At 48.4% G+C, this 17015-nt stretch overlaps 1 protein-coding gene across 6 annotated transcripts in view; it reads left to right on the top strand.

Annotated features, from left to right (window-relative positions):
* The first annotated feature begins 4290 nt into the window (after nt 1-4290).
* The window catches only part of LOC119969732 (syntaphilin-like), a 60423-nt gene continuing 47698 nt past the window's right edge, over nt 4291-17015 (top strand). For 4 of the 6 annotated variants that reach the window (XM_038803750.1, XM_038803748.1, XM_038803745.1 and 1 more), the window contains exon 1: nt 4291-4534. The gene's annotated coding sequence lies outside the window, so the exon portion shown is untranslated. Of the gene's footprint in view, nt 4648-17015 lie in introns of all 6 variants that reach the window. The other 2 variants (XM_038803749.1, XM_038803747.1) reach the window with 2 other exon arrangements.

The raw sequence follows: 17015 nt of genomic DNA, 5'->3' as shown, positions 1-17015 counted from the left end.
GTGAATTTTCTCAGCATCTACTACTTACGTTGAGAAGTTCTCTCAATTTCTGTTGAAGTTTTTGCTTTTGCTTAGTCTTTCCATGTTTTATTAAAGTTGAGGTTTTTGATCATGAGCTGCTACAATCTTGAGAGGGTGTTGGTTACAGAACAGTGTCTCTCAGATAAATATCTGTAATCTTCAGTAGGTTAACAAGTCTTTATTAACTACTTGTAACTATATAGTAAAGAATACAGGCAAGGAGCTATATCTGTCTAGGTTTTTACACGTCACTGCTCAACACCACACTGACCCTAAGTCTGGGCCATGGAGGGTGGCACGATGGTGCACTGGCTAGCACTGCTGCCTACGGCACTGAAGAATCAGGTTCAATCTCGGCTCCTGGTCACTATCTGTGTGGAGTTTGCACATTCTCCCCGTGTCTGCGTGGGTTTCACCCCCACAACCCAAATATGTGTAGATTAGGTGGACTGGCCACGCTAAATTGCCCCTTAATTGAAAAAGAATAATTGGGGACTTAAATTTTTTTTAAAAATATAATTGTATAGATGTACTGTACTCAGTCCCACATTAGCCTTGTATGAACCAGGCCCTTATACTACAGTGGCACAGTGGTTAGCTCTGTTGCTTCACAGCACCAGGATCCCAGGTTGGGTTCCCGGCTTAGGTCACAGTCCAGTAGTTAACAAAGAGGCTTATTGATGAAAGGCAAAAGGCTGTTAGGTAACAGGCACAGAACACTATACAACAGGTCTTTACACTTCAGCTCCATGGTCCACACTGACGGGGTCCTGGACCCAAGACCCCATGCAAACTCCCTATTGGCCTAAATTTGCGTGCTCCCACATGACTGGCACCGAGTCGGTCACATGGGGCGGGATTCTCCGGTCGTCGACCCCGAAATCAGCGATCGCCCGGAAAAGCAACGTTTCCAATGATATCAGGGGCAGGGCCGCTTTTGCGATGCTCCGTCTCCTCCAAAGTGGCGTACTCGAGGAGTACACCGCATGCCGTTTCGACGGCATCAGGTCGTTGCCTGAAGCCCTCCCCCGATGCTCCGCCCCGACCGACCGAGTTCCCGACACCGTGGGTCACGTGTGCTATAATTTGTCGGGAACTCGGCGTGGCGGCTGCAGACTCAGCCTGGCGCCACCAGAGTCAGTGGAGGGCCGATCTGCAGGCAGGGGGGACTTTGGCAGGGGCTGGGGGCACTGTTGGGCGGTGGTCCGGGGGTTGCGAGCTGGCCAAAGGGGGCACTATTTTGCAGGCTGGGTCCGCGCGCGGCTGGCGCCATGTTGCACGCCACAGCCACTGCAGGCCACCGCCGTGTGCATGCGCAGCCACGGACCCGGCAATTCTCTGGCCGTATTGGCAGCCATATACTCTATGCTGTCTTCCTGCTAGCCCCCAGCCAAACGGAGGATCGGTGGCTGTTTTGCCCCAAATTATCGGTCGTAAAATGCCACCGTTCCCAACGCCGACATCTGGACGTAGCCTGAAAATCAGAGAATCCAACTCATGGTCTGCGAAGCCCACACCTTAAAGAAGTCATGCTACATTCCTCCACCCTAAGTCCCTTTTTACAATTACCCCAAAAGGTATACACAGAAGTTACAAATATTCTCAGGGACAATAGGGGAAAGAAAGTTCATCAAAAAGCCAATCAGTGGGGCAGCACGGTGGCCTAGTGGTTAGCACAGCTGCCTCACGGCGCTGAGGTCCCAGGTTCGATCCCGGCTCTGGGTCACTATCCATGTGGAGTTTGCACATTCTCCTCGTGCCTGCGTGGGTTTCACCCCCACAACCCAAAAATTTGCAGAGTAGGTGGATTGTCCACACTAAATTGCCCCCTTAATTGGAAAAAATAATTGGATAATCTAAATTTTTTTTTAAAAGCCAATCAGTCCAGAGACCTCCTCCCAAACCTCTATGCCCTGCAACATGGTCAGCACTTTTCTGGACAATCGACACCCAGCGTCGATCTCTCTTTTGCCCCAACACCCGATTCTCCGTCCCATCAGGGAATGCATTCCGGGTGTTCTGGGACGGAAAATCCCACCCTAGGAGCAGGAGTGGGTAATTCAGCCTCTCAAGCCTGCTCCACTATTCAATATGATCATGGCTAATCTAACTCAGCCTCAACTCCACTTTCCTGCCCGTTCTCCTTAACCCGTCAACCCATTACTAATTTAAATGTTTATCTCTTATTTACTCAATATCCCAGCATCCACTGCACTCTGGGGTAGTGAATTCCACAGAATCATAATACTTGGAGAGAAGTAATTTCTCCTCATCTCTGTTTTAAACCTACAACCCGTTATCCTAAAGCTATGAACTCTCATTCTAAACTGCCCCACCAGAGGAAGCATCCACTCTACATCTACTTTGTCAATACCTTTTATCATCTTTCATACCTCAAATAGATCTCCTCTCATTCTTCTAAACTCGAGAGAATATTCCTCCTCCAATAACTGGTTTAGCTCACAAGGCTAAATCGCTGGCTTTTAAAGCAGGCCAGCAGCATGGTTTGATTCCTGCACCAGCCTCCCCGGACAGGTGCCGGAATGTGGCGACTAGGGGCTTTTCACAGTAACTTCATTGAAGCCTACTCGTGACAATAACCGATTTTCATTTCATGACCAAAACTGTACACAACACTCCAGATACAGTCTCACCAATGCGTTGTACAGCTGCAGCTTCCCTACTTTTATACTCTATTCTTTTAGCTATAAAGTCCAAAATTCCATTTGCCTTTCTTATTCCCTGCTGTACCATACTAGTTTTCTGAGATTCATGCATGAGGACACCCAGATCCCTCTGCTACGAAGCACTCTGAAGTCTCTCTCCATTCAGATAAGAAGTTGCCTTTCCAGTTTTCCAACCAAAGTGGATGACCTTACACTTAACCATGTTAAACTCCACCTGCCAAATTTTGGCCGACTCATCTAATCTGTCTATATCCTCATCATTGCAACTTACTAGTTTCACTACCTTTGAAGTTACTTATTAGCATATACTTTTCTGGTGTTTCACTACTTCTCTTCTTGAATAATGGTACTCTCTCCAATGTCTTCACATTCTTCCTCAAGTATCAAGTGCACAGAATAGATGCAGTACACCAGATGAGGCCTTACCAATGCATATGTGTCACTATATCTCTTCCTTGTCTGTCTCCACCCCCCCCCCCCCCCCCCCATTATTTTTGTGTATCTGTGTGTCTCAATCTAACTGCCTTTCTCTTTGACTCTTATGCAGCGCGGTAGCACAGCGGTTAGCATTATCGCTTAACAACACCAGGGATCTGGGTTTGATTGCTGGCTTGGGTCACTCGGCAGAATCTGCATGTTCTCCCCGTGTCTCTGTGGGTTTCCTCTGGGTGCTCAGGTTTCGTCCCAAAAGACGTGCTGTGAGGTGAACTGGACATTCTGAATTCTCCCTCAGTGTACCTGAACAGGTGCCGGAGTGTGGCGATGAGGGGATTTTCACAGTAACTTAATTGCACTGTTAATGTAAGCCTACTTGTGACAATAATAAAGATTATTTTTGCCTCACTCACTCTCAGCATGACTCTCTGCCTGTCTTTGTCACTCTCTCTGTCTCTGTCTGTCGTTCTCTCACTGACTCTTTCTTTTCCTCTTGCTGTTTTGCTGTCTCTCTATCTGTCTTTCTCTCTGTCTGCCTTTCTCTCACTGATTTTCTTTCTCTCCCTCTCACTGTCTCTTTGTCTCTCCTCTATCTGTCTTTTCTCTCTCTGCCTTTTTCTCACTGACTCCCTCCTCTCTGTCTCTGTCTTTCTCTCATTGACTTTTTTCCCACCCTCTCCCTGTCTCTCCTCTGTTTCTCCCCTCTCTCCATCCCTCTCTCTCTGTCTCCCCTCTCTCTGTCTCTCTCCCTCTCTCTGACTCTTTCTCTCTCTCCCTCTCTCACTGTCTCTCTCCCTCTCTGACTCTCTCTCTCTATCTCCCTCTTTCACTGTCTCTCTCCCTCTCTCTGACTCACTCTCTATCTCTCCCTCTCTCTGTCTCTCCCTCTGTCTCTCTCCATCCCCCTCTCTGTCTCTCTCACTCCCCCTCTCTGTCTCTCTCACTCTCTGTCTCTCCTTCTCTCACTGTCTCTCTCCCTCTCTCTGACACACTCTCTCTCCCCCTCTCTCTGTCTCTCCTCTCATCGTCTCTCTCTCTCTCTATCTCTCCCTCTCTGTCTCTCTCCCTCTCTCTGACTCTCTCTCTCTCTCCCTCTCTCTCTCTCTCCCCCTCCCTCTCACACTGTCTCTCCCTCTCGCTGACTCACTCTCTATCTCTCCCTCTCTCTGTCTCTCCCTCTGTCTCTGTCTCTCACTCTCTCTCCCTCCCTGTCTCTCTCGCTCCTGCCATCCGGACTCTGACAAGAAGCAGCGACGCAGAGACGAAGACGCAGATCCCAGGCTCGATGCTGGGGGTGGGAGGGAGTCACTCCTCTCCGACCATCCCAAAGCAAAACCCAATCAGCTGGAGATTGGGGGTCAGGCCGTCCTCACACAACCCTGAGCGAGCGGGTAAGTGACCTTCTGTTACACACACAGGGTCTCAGTGCGGAGATGGCCAGAGTTTGGAGTGATTGACAGCGAAGGAGAGATTGTTTGGCTTTGAGGAGGACACGCAGCACTTGGTAAATACAGATTCTATGTAGCTAAATGCTGCATGTTATTAACTGGCGAGAGCTGGAGAGGGGTGGGTTGATGTTGGAGGGTGGTGTTGGAGGATGGGGGGTGTTGAGGGAGGAGGGGTGGTGTCGGAGGAGGGGGTGGTGTTGAGGCAGGGTGAGCGGTTTAAACGCTGGTTGTGGGGGGCAGTCTGTGATGATACCGCAATGCCGGTGCATTCAGAGCTGGCATTCTGGTTCTGCACCATTCTCCCGGCCCTTAGCCGTGCAGACAGAGGCCCAGAGCTCTCACCTCGCACTGCTGAATCCCAAACACAGGCACTGCCGAATCCCAAACACAGCTCATGCTGAATCCCAAACACAGCTCCTGCTGAATCTCAAACACAGGCACTGCTGAATCCCCAAAACAGGCACTGTTGAATCCCAAACACAGGCACTGCCGAATCCCAAACACAGCTCCTGCTGAATCCCAAACACAGCTCCTGCTGAATCCCAAACACAGCTCCTGCTGAATCTCAAACACAGGCACTGCTGAATCCCAAACACAGGCACTGCCGAATCCCAAACACAGCTCCTGCTGAATCCCAAACACAGCCACTGCTGAATCTCAAACACAGGCACTGCTGAATCCCCAAAACAGGCACTGCTGAATCCCAAACACAGGCACTGCTCAATCCCAAACACAGGCACTGCTCAATCCCAAACACAGGCACTGCTCAATCCCAAACACAGGCACTGCTCAATCCCAAACACAGTTGCTGCTGAAAACCCCAAAGCAGCTGGAGCTGAACCTCAAAAACAGGGACTGCTAAATCTCAAACACAGCTCCTGCTGAATCCCAAACACAGCTCCTGCTGAATCCCAAACACAGCTCCTGCTAAATCCCAAATTCAGCTCCTCCTGAATCCCAAACACAGGCACTGCTGAATCTCAAACACAACTCCTGGTTCTGATTCTCAAACACAGCTCCCGCTGAATCCCAAACACAGGCACTGCTCAATTCCAAACACAGTTTCTGCTGAATCCCAAACACGGCTCCTGCTCAATCCCAAACACAGCTCCTGCTCAATCCCAAATGCAGCTCCTGCGGCTGAATCCCAAACACAGCTCCTGCTGAATCTCAAACACAGCTCCTGCTGAATCTCAAACACAGCTCCTGTTGCTGTATCCCAAACACAGGCACTGCGAAATCCCAAACACAACTCCTCTGAATCCCAAACACAGCTCCTGCTGATTCTCAAACACATGTCCTGCTGAATCCCAAACACATCTCCTGCTGCTGAATCCCAAACACAGCTCCTGCTGAATCTCAAACACAGCTCCTGTTGCTGTATCCCAAACACAGGCACTGCGAAATCCCAAACACAAGTCCTGCTGAATCCCAAACACAGCTCCTGCTGATTCCCAAACGCAGCTGCTGCTGAATCTCAAACACAGCTCCTGCTGAATCTGAAACACAGGCACTGCTGATTCTCAAACACAGCTCTTGCTGAATCCCAAACACAGTTCCTGCTGTTTGAATCTCAAACACAGCCCCTGCTGAATCTCAAACACATGCACTGCTAAATCTCAAACACAGGCAGTGCTGAATCTCAACCACAGCTCCTGATGAATCTCAAACGCAGGTACTACTGAATCTCATACACAGCTCCTGCTGAATCTCACACACAGCTCCTGCTGAATCTCACACACAGCTCCTGCTGAATCTCAAACACAGGCACTGCTGAATCTCAAACACAGCTCCTGCTGAATCTCAAACACAGCTCCTGCTGAATCTCAAACACAGCCCCTGCTGAATCTCAAACACAGCTCCTGCTGAATCACAAACATAGTTCCTGCTGCTTGAATCTCAAACACAGCTCCTGCTGAATCTCAAACAGAGGAACTGCTCAATCTCAAACACAGCTCCTGCTGAATCTCAATCACATGCACTGCTAAAACTCAAACACAGGCAGTGCTGAATCTCAACCACAGCTCCTGATGAATCTCAAACACAGGCACTGCTGAATCTCAAACGCAGGCACTACTGAATCTCATACACAGCTCCTGCTGAATCTCACACACAGCTCCTGCTGAATCTCACACACAGGCACTGCTGAATCTCAAACACAGCTCCAGCTGAATCTCAAACACAGCTCCTGCTGAATCTCAAACACAGCTTCTGCTGCTTGAATCTCAAACACAGCTCCTGCTGAATCTCAAACACAGGCACTGCTGAATCTCAAACACAGGCACTGCTGAATCTCAAACACAGGCACTGCTGAATCCCAAACACAGGCACTGCTGAATCTCAAACACAGCTCCTGCTGAATCTCAAACACAGGCACTGCTCAATTCCAAACACAGGCACTGCTGAATCCCAAACACAGCTCCTGCTGAATCCCAAACACAGGCACTGCTGAATCTCAAACACAGGCACTGCTGAATCTCAAACACAGATCCTGCTGAATCCCAAACACAGCTCCTGCTGAATCCCAAACACAGGCACTGCTGAATCCCAAACACAGCTCCTGCTGAATCCCAAACACAGGCATTGCTGAATACCAAACACAGCTTCCGCTAAATCCCAACCACTGCTCCCGCTGAATCCCAACCACAGCTCCTGCTGAATCCCAAACACAGGCACTGCTGAATCCCAAACACAACTCCTGCTTCTGAATCTCAAACACAGGCATTGCGCAATCCCAAACACAGTTCCTGCTGAATCCCAAACACAGCTCCTGCTGAGTCCCAAACACAGCTCCTGCTGAATCCCAAACCCAGGCACTGCTGAATCCCAAACACAACTCCTGCTGAATCCCAAACACAGGCACTGCTGAATCTCAAACACAGGCACTGCTGAATCTCAAACACAGATCCTGCTGAATCCCAAACACAGCTCCTGCTGAATCCCAAACACAGGCACTGCTGAATCCCAAACACAGCTCCTGCTGAATCCCAAACACAGGCATTGCTGAATACCAAACACAGCTTCCGCTAAATCCCAACCACTGCTCCCGCTGAATCCCAACCACAGCTCCTGCTGAATCCCAAACACAGGCACTGCTGAATCCCAAACACAACTCCTGCTTCTGAATCTCAAACACAGGCATTGCGCAATCCCAAACACAGTTCCTGCTGAATCCCAAACACAGCTCCTGCTGAGTCCCAAACACAGCTCCTGCTGAATCCCAAACACAGGCACTGCTGAATCCCAAACACAACTCCTGCTTCTGAATCTCAAACAGAGGAACTGCTCAATCTCAAACACAGCTCCTGCTGAATCTCAAACACATGCACTGCTAAATCTCAAACACAGGCAGTGCTGAATCTCAACCACAGCCCCTGATGAATCTCAAACACAGGCACTGCTGAATCTCAAACGCAGGCACTACTGAATCTCATACACAGCTCCTGCTGAATCTCACACACAGCTCCTGCTGAATCTCACACACAGGCACTGCTGAATCTCAAACACAGCTCCAGCTGAATCTCAAACACAGCTCCTGCTGAATCTCAAACACAGCTCCTGCTGAATCCCAAACACAGCTCCTGCTGAATCCCAAACACAGCTCCTGCTGAATCCCAAACACAGCTCCTGCTCAACCCCAAACACAGCTCCTACTGATTCTCAAATACAGCTCCTGCTGAATCCCAAACACAGTTCCTGCTGCTTGAATCTCAAACACAGCTCCTGCTGAATCTCAAACACATGCACTGCTAAATCTCAAACACAGGCAGTGCTGAATCTCAACCACAGCTCCTGATGAACCTCAAACGCAGGCACTACTGAATCTCATACACAGCTCCTGCTGAATCTCACACACAGCTCCTGCTGAATCTCACACACAGCTCCTGCTGAATCTCAAACACAGGCACTGCTGAATCTCAAACACAGCTCCTGCTGAATCTCAAACACAGCTCCTGCTGAATCTCAAACACAGCTCCTGCTGAATCTCAAACACAGACACTGCTGAATCTCAAACACAGCTCCAGCTGAATCTCAAACACAGCTCCTGCTGAATCTCAAACAGAGGCACTGCTCAATCTCAAACATAGCTCCTGCTGAATCTCAAACACATGCACTGCTAAATCTCAAACACAGGCAGTGCTGAATCTCAACCACAGCTCCTGATGAATCTCAAACACAGGCACTGCTGAATCTCTAACGCAGGCACTACTGAATCTCATACACAGCTCCTGCTGAATCTCACACACAGCTCCTGCTGAATCTCACACACAGCTCCTGCTGAACCTCAAACACAGGCACTGCTGCATCTCAAACACAGCTCCTGCTGAATCTCAAACACAGCTCCTGCTGAATCTCAAACACAGCTCCTGCTGAATCTCAAACACAGACACTGCTGAATCTCAAACAGAGGCACTGCTCAATCTCAAACATAGGTCCTGCTGAATCTCAAACACAGGCACTGCTGAATCTCAAATACAGGCACTGCTGAATCTCAAACACAGGCACTGCTGAATGTCAAACACAGGCGCTGCTGAAGCTCAAACACAGGCACTGCTGAATCTCAAACACAGCTCCTGCTGAATCTTAAACACAGCTCCTGCTGAATCTCAAACACAGCTCCTGCTGAATCTTAAACACAGCTCGACCCATCAGGGGCGGAGCATCGAGGGAGGGCCTTCAGGTGACGTGCTAACGCCGTCTCAACGGCGTGTGATACGATGACGATTTCGGTGTCAAAAGGGATTCTCCGCCCAATCATCAGTTACGAAATCGGCGTCTGGGTACAGAGAATCCCGCCCATTCAGTACAAGTTATCCCAATCCAGTGGCCAAGTCACATTAGAATAATGGGCCCAGTTCTGGTCACAGCCAATTAAGAAGGATGTAAGGGTCCTTGAGTGGATCCAGAGCAGATCTACCAGAATGATTCAGGGATGAGAGAAATTGACTACAAGGTTAGATTGGAGGATGTTCCCCCTGGAGCAAAGGGGATTGGGGGGGAAAGATTTGTTAAAGGGCGAGAAGATTATGACATGTTTAGGTATGGTATAAAAGGAAAAACTCTTCCTATTAGCTGGTTTTACAATGACATGGGGACAGATTTAAGGTTTTGGGTAAGGGATACAGAAGGATTGAAGGAAGAACATCTTCATGCAGCGAGTGGTGATGACCTGGAACTTGGTGCCAGGGTGGTGAAAGCAAAGATGATCATTGACTTCAAAAGTAAATTGAACGGCCACTTAAGGAAACTAACGTTGCAGGACTGCAGTGGCAAAGCAGGGGGGGGGGGGGGGTTGGCGCTTCTCATTGGTTGCTCGAAAGGGAATTGGGGTAGATCTGACGGGCAGAATGGCTTCCTTCTTTGCCATAATGACTATTCTCAGGATTGATATTGATAAACATTTGGATGCTGAGAGTATCACCAGATATGGAGATAGGGCAGGAAAGATGAGTTGAGATAGACAGTCAGCTGAATGGCACAGAGGGCACAAGGGGCTGTTATATTTCTATTCCTGTTTCCTATTCTATGGTAAGAAATGTGGAGCAGAGTAAATTCACGCAAAGGGACAGAACCTGTAAAACATAAACTATTTATGTAAGTGGAGTTTGCACTATCTTTTTCACAAATTCTGATCTTAGGATTTTGCGTAGGCACAGATTCATTGTAAAGCACCAAGGACAGCTCCTACAAGGCATGAACCCTTATCCTGTGTCACCTCAGCTTCTGTAGTGAGCATGCACCACATTCGTTTTTCAACTTACTCTGACAATCCATCTGGGGTAGGTGGTGGGCGAAGATCAGGAGATTCTTCCTCGAATCAATGGGCAGGGGGAAGAAATAGCCATTTTTCAATCAACTCAAGAATTGATTTTGCTGAAGCCCTCCCTTTTTCTCACGCTATGAATATCCCCATAAACTCAAACTTATTCACAATGTTTTTATAAATGAGTTCACTCATGTAAATGTACCACTGGCAAGGCCAGCATTTATTGCCCATCACTAATTGCCCCTAAGGTAGTCATGAGCTGTTTTCTTGAACTGCTGCAGTCTATGTGATATAGATATACCCACACGTGGCGTAGGTGCTGTTGGGGAGCACATTCCAGGATTTTGCCCGTTATAACAAACAATGGCTAGCAATACCAAACATGGTGTGTGACTTAGAGGGAACTTAGATATGGTGATGTTTCCATGTGCCTACTGCCCTTATTTTTCTTGGTGATAGAACTAGCGGGTTTAGGAGGTGCTGCTGAGGAAGCCTTGGCGAGTTTGTGCAGTGCATTTTGTAGCTGGCACACATTGCTGCCTCTGTGTGTTGGCGGTGGAGGGACTGAATGTTTATGGGCCGCACTATTTATTGCGCAATGCCCTTCATACCAAAGCTTTCAGACAAACTGGCTTCAGCAAGTTGACTCCAGGATTCATTTTCAAAATCTTTCAGGGTCACCTGTAACCCTCCACCCCATCAGAGGGACCCCCACCATAACTTCACTGAACACCCCTGATTTTTCTCTACATTAGTACTTGTCCCCTGATTCCTCTATTCCAGTATTGATGGCAATTATTTGAGTCATTCTACAATTGCCCTGTGGAATTCTTCCAAAAAATGTTCCTGGCCCTGCCAGCATCTTTGTTGTTTTCACAAACATTCTAAAACCCATACTTCTGCCTTGTTCTGTGAGGTCTCGTGACGGTCCCTATTGGTTTTATAACACACGAGGCAGACAAAGTGCAAAGCCTGGTTACATAGCTAGTTTTTAACCGGAACAGGTCTCTAGCCTATTATCAAAGGCTATTGCTTGAGGGGCACCACTCTCCATCAAGCTTAGCTGACCAGGAGATTCTCCTGCACTTACCATCTACCATAGGCATAATGGAAGGATATACAGGTTAATAATCAAAGTGCTTGGCCACATTGTGAATGCGCCTTATGTGGTCATCAAGTCCTAGTATTGGACTTGAACCCCAAACTTCTGGGTGAGAGGCAGGGATGCTACACATTGCACCACAAGACCTTCGCTTTCCCCTCTCGCTCTACAATTATTTTAAAGGTTTTTTCCCTCTGAATTTTATAGAGTTTAAATATTGTCTGTTTTTACAATGCTACTTTATCGCAGGTTTGACGCCTATGTAATTGAGTCACTATGTGAACTTGTAAACCTTGCACCTTACAGTCACTCAAAGTCACCGTGAGTCTCTTTCTTGGTTGAATGTGTTGCTGTGTTTGAAATGTTCAAACACTTGGATTCCCAAGTTCAGAAGACCAATTTCCTATCACTCTGGCACTGCTTTGCAAGATTGGTTGCCTACATCAACCCTAAACTAGGCCATGAGATTGAAACAAAGATATTTATAGCAAGACTACAAAGCCATTCAGCCTTTCTTGCTTCTGCTGAATTTAGGCCTTTTTGTTTTACTGATTTTACACAATCCTATTTCCCCTCTCATCTGCTGAAATAAATAGCAGTTTCTTGATCATTTATAATGTTCCTCTTTATCAAGCAACTCTCTGATTCCTTTTCAGAAGACTTTATGGGCTCTGCTTCAATTTGTGGCTGAGATATTTCACATTCAGTTGTGGCTGTGCAAGGATATTTTGTTCAAAGCATCCTATTAAATCTTTCTATGACTTTTTAAAGTTCTCTTCTGGCACAGCCTCACCAACTACTGGAAGCAATCTCATCATAACCCTTTACAGTAAAGATCTCTTAACCTTCTCAGCCCATGTTAAAAATGTCCCCAATTGCTCAGGTTTCTTATCATTATTGTAACCTCATCCCAGTGACTCGATGGTACGCCTTGTATATTGTTCATCTCCAGTTTCTATAATACATGTCCAAAACTGTACATATATTCCAACTACAGCCCAACATAACCTACCTGTTTTTCTATTCTTCTCATTCAGAGTGTGAATGTTGTTGGCAAAGCTTAAATGTATTGCCAAACCCTAATTGTCCTTGTGAAGACGCTGGTGAATTGTTGTTTTGAACCAATACAGTGCATATGGTGAAGATCCACCCACAGGGAGATTCTCCACAGGGCGATTAGGGGCGGGATTCTCCAATCCCACAGCAGAGTGTACATGCCGTCGTAAACGCCGTCACGTTTTATGACAGCGTGAACGGGCCGCTCCCAGGACTAATTCTGGCCCCGATACTTTGCGCCACGTGATCCGCATAGTTGCGCCGGTGCCAACGAGGACCTGCCCAGTGGCGCCGGCGCCAACACACGCATGCGCAATGGCCTCCTTCAACGCGCCGGCCCCGACGCAACATGGCGCAGGACTACAGGGGCCGGCGTGTAGGAAAGGAGGCCCCCAGCCAAAGAGGCCGGCCCGCCGATCGGTGGGCCCCGATAACGGGCCAGGCCACATCGGAGTCGGTCCCCCCCCCACAGGCCGCCGCCCGATCCTTCCACTCCGAGGTCCTGCCAGACCAGAGCAGGTTAGAACAGCGCCGGCGGGACTTGGCTCTTTTCTTACGGCCGCTTGGCCATCCTGGTTGAAGAATGACTTTGACAGTCTGCTCAGGGACCCATCCAACAGGATCCATCCTCTCCGTTTCTCTCAGCGCCTTGAGGATTTTACATGCAAATCACTGCTTGATGGACTTGTGGTCACAGGTGTTTGTCAGCTCAAGCACTTCCACAAGAGACAGGTGATACAGCACAGTCCAACTACTTGGAGTTTCCCGTGGCAACATGGCCAGACCCACCCTTCGCAACACTGGGACAGGTTGAACTTCAGCACATAGTGACACTTGGTGTTTGCAGAAAGAGGGCCTATGGAAAGCTTGATGCAGCTGCACCAAAGGAGAACATCAGGATGAGGGTGACATGGGTACGTTCTCCCCGCTTTATCCTGTGCTTTTTACACAATGATCCTGCAGACACAAGCCATCTTTTATCACCAGATGAAATATAAGATGACTCAGGTGACCACTGCAGCACCGGATTGGGGCATGGGGCACACCAGTGCCATGTAAAGCAATACCACTTTGGTTGATATGTGTGGGTTTTATTAACTTGGGATGCAGGTGGCACGGAGTTGGACCCAGCTGCATAAGTTGAATTTGGCACAGTTGGTGGAGGGAATGAAGTCGAACTTTCAGAGGTGGGATGTGCTGCCATTGTCGTTGGTTGGTCGGGCTAGACGGTAAAGGTGACGGTGTTGCAAAGTTTTTGTTTGTATTTCAGGACCACCCGATCTTTGTGCCCAAGTCCTTTTTTAAGAATGTTAATGCGATGATTTTGAGGTTTGTTTGGGCGGGTAAGGCTCCACGGGCTAGGAGGGTGTTCTTGGAGAAGAATCAACAGGAGATGGGGGGATAAGACTATAAGACATAGGAGCAGAATTAGACCACTCTTCCCATTGAGTCTGCCCCGCCATTCAATCATGGCAATATATTTCTCATCCCTATTCTCCTGCCTTCTCCTCATAACCCCTGATCCCCTCATTAATCAAGAACCTATCTATCTCTGTCTTAAAGACACTCAGTGATTTGGCCTCCACAGCCTTCTGCGGCAAAGAGTTCCACAGATTCACCACCCTCTGGCTGAAAAAATTCCTCCTCATCTCAGTTTTAAAGGATCGTCTCTTTAGTCTGAGATTGTGTCCTCTGCTTCTAGTTTTTCCTAAAAGTGGAAACATCCTCTCCACGTTCACTCTATCCAGGCCTCGCAGTATCCTGTAAGAATCAATCAGATCCCCCCTCATCTTTATAAACCCCAACGAGTACAGACCCAGAGTCCTCAATCATTCTTCATACGACAAACTCTTCATTCCAGGGATCATTCTTGTGAACCTCCTCTGGACCCTTTCCAAGGCCAGCACATCCTTCCTTGGATACGGGGCCCAAAACTGCTCACAATATTCCAAATGGGGTCTGACCAGAGCCTTATATAGCCTCAGAAGTACATCCCTGGTCTTATATTCTAGCCCTCTAGACATGAATGCTAAAATTGCATTTTCCTTCCTAACTGCCGACTGAACCTGCACGTTAACCTTAAGAGAATCGTGAACAAGGACTCCCAAGCCCCTTTGTGCTTCTGATTTCTTTAGCATTTCCCGATTTAGAAAATAGTCTCTGCCTCCATTTCTCCTTCCTCACACTTTTCCACATTGTATTTCATTTGGCACTTCATTTGGGGCCTCACGGTAGCATGGGGCCTCACGGTAGCATGGTGGTTAGCATCAATGCTTCACAGCTCCAGGGTCCCAGGTTCGATTCCCGGCTGGGTCACTGTCTGTGTGGAGTCTGCACGTCCTCCCCGTGTGTGCGTGGGTTTCCTCCGGGTGCTCCGGTTTCCTCCCACAGTCCAAAGATGTGCGGGTTAGGTGGATTGGCCATGCTAAATTGCCCGTAGTGTAAGGTTAATGGGGGGATTGTTGGGTTACGGGTATACGGGTTACGTGGGTTTAAGTAGGGTGATCATTGCTCGGCACAACATCGAGGGCCGAAGGGCCTGTTCTGTGCTGTACTGTTCTATGTTCTATTACCCACTCTCCTAGCCTGTCCAAATCCTTCTGCAGCCCCCTAGCTTCCTCAATACTACCCATCCCTCTCCAGATCTTTGTATCATCTGCAAATTTAGCAACAGTGCCTTCAGTTCCTTCTTCCAGATCTTTATTGTACATTGTGAAAAGTTGTAGTCCCAGCACAGACCCCTGAGGCACAACGCTAGTCACTGGCTGCCATCCTGAAAAAGACCCCTTTATCCCCATTCTCTGCCCTTTGCCAGTCAGCTAATCCTCTATCCATGCCAGCATCTTACCCTTAACACCATGGGCTCTTATCTTATTTAACAATCTCCTATGTGACACCTTGTTAAAGGCCTTCTGGAAATCCAAATAAATCACGCCAACTGGTTCTCCTTTGTCTAACTTCCTTGTTACTTCCTCAAAGAACTCTAACAGATTTGTCACTTCCAAGTACTCCGCGATCTCATCTTTAATAACAGATTCTAAAATCTTACAAATGACCGAAGTCAGGCTAACCGGCCTATAATTTCCTGTCTTCTGCCTCCCTCCCTTCTTAAACAGTGGTGTTACATTAGCCACCTTCCAGTCCTCTGGGACTCTTCTTGCCTCCAGTGATTCCTGAAAGATCATCACTAATGCCTCCACAATTTCCTCAGCTATCTCTTTTAGGATCCTGGGGTGTAGTCCATCCAGTCCAGGTGACTTATCCACCTTCAGAACTTTCAGTTTCCACAGAACCTTCTCCTTAGTGATGGCCACTGCACTCACCTCTGCCCCCTGATTCTCCCACTGGGTATCTTCCATCGTGAAGACAGATGCAAAGTAACTATTCCTCTGCCATTTCTTTGTTATTGGTTATTGGTGCTGAACTTGCAAAACTATTATTGGACAGCAAGCATTGCAATGGTTAGGAATTGGGCGGTGGAGGAGCAGTTAGTGAGGGGGCGGATGGAGTCAGCCTCATAAAAAGGGACCAGTTTGAGGGCACTATTGCTGCTGTCCCTTCCATTCTCGCTGGTCAGGTATTCCACGAGCCCGGTGGTGTCGGCGTTGAGGGTGTGGAACCCGTGCTGGCAGCATTTTAGAATGGAAGGCATGTCCTGGTGGGTGCCGATTTGCGACAATCATAGGTTTGCTCCGGCGGGCTGGATGTGAGTTTCCAGGGGTGGCGGTGGGTGGCGATAGAATGCTTCAGGGTTTCATTTGTTGGAGGGAAGTTTGCAAACCTGGAGGAGCTGGGAGGGGAACATTTCAGTTGCCGAAGGGGAATGGGTTCAGGTATCTGCAGGTTGGGAACTTCATGAGGAAGATGGTGCCACCCCGGGGCTGTAGGACAAACTCCTTTCCGAGGATGAAATAGGAAAGGGCAATGTCTGGGATATATATATATAGAACAAAGAAAAGTATAGCACATGGAACAGGCCCTTCAGCCCTTCAAGCCTGTGCCGACCATGTTGCCCGTCTAACCTAAAACCTTTACACTTCCAGGGCCTGCATCCCTCTATTCCCAGACTATTCATGCATTTGTCAAGACGCCCCATAAACGTCACTATCGTATCTGCTTTCACCACCTTCTCTGGCAGCGAGTTCCAGGCGCCCACTACCCTCTGTGTAAAAAAAACCCTCGCACATATCCTATAAACTTTGCCCCTCACACCTTAAACCTATGTCCCCAGTAATTGGCTCTTCCATCCTGGGATAAAGCTTCTGACTATCCACTCTGTCCATGCCCCTGGGAGCTACCATATGGGGAGCTGTTGAAGAGAGAGATTGCACCAATGGTGAAGGCTAAGCATAAGTGGAAGGGGGAACTGATTGGGGGAGGGGGTGCCAGTGCGACTTTACAGACGGGTAATGTGTCCTCGCCGTGTGAAAGACAAAGGGCGGAATTCTCCGCTCCCCACGTGGCGTGGGAGGGCCTCCCGACATTTTCTACGCCCCCCA

The sequence above is a fragment of the Scyliorhinus canicula genome, chromosome 7, assembly GCF_902713615.1.
Source record: "Scyliorhinus canicula chromosome 7, sScyCan1.1, whole genome shotgun sequence".
NCBI classification, from domain to species: Eukaryota; Metazoa; Chordata; class Chondrichthyes; order Carcharhiniformes; family Scyliorhinidae; genus Scyliorhinus; species Scyliorhinus canicula.
This window is presented reverse-complemented; position numbering and strand designations above follow the sequence as displayed.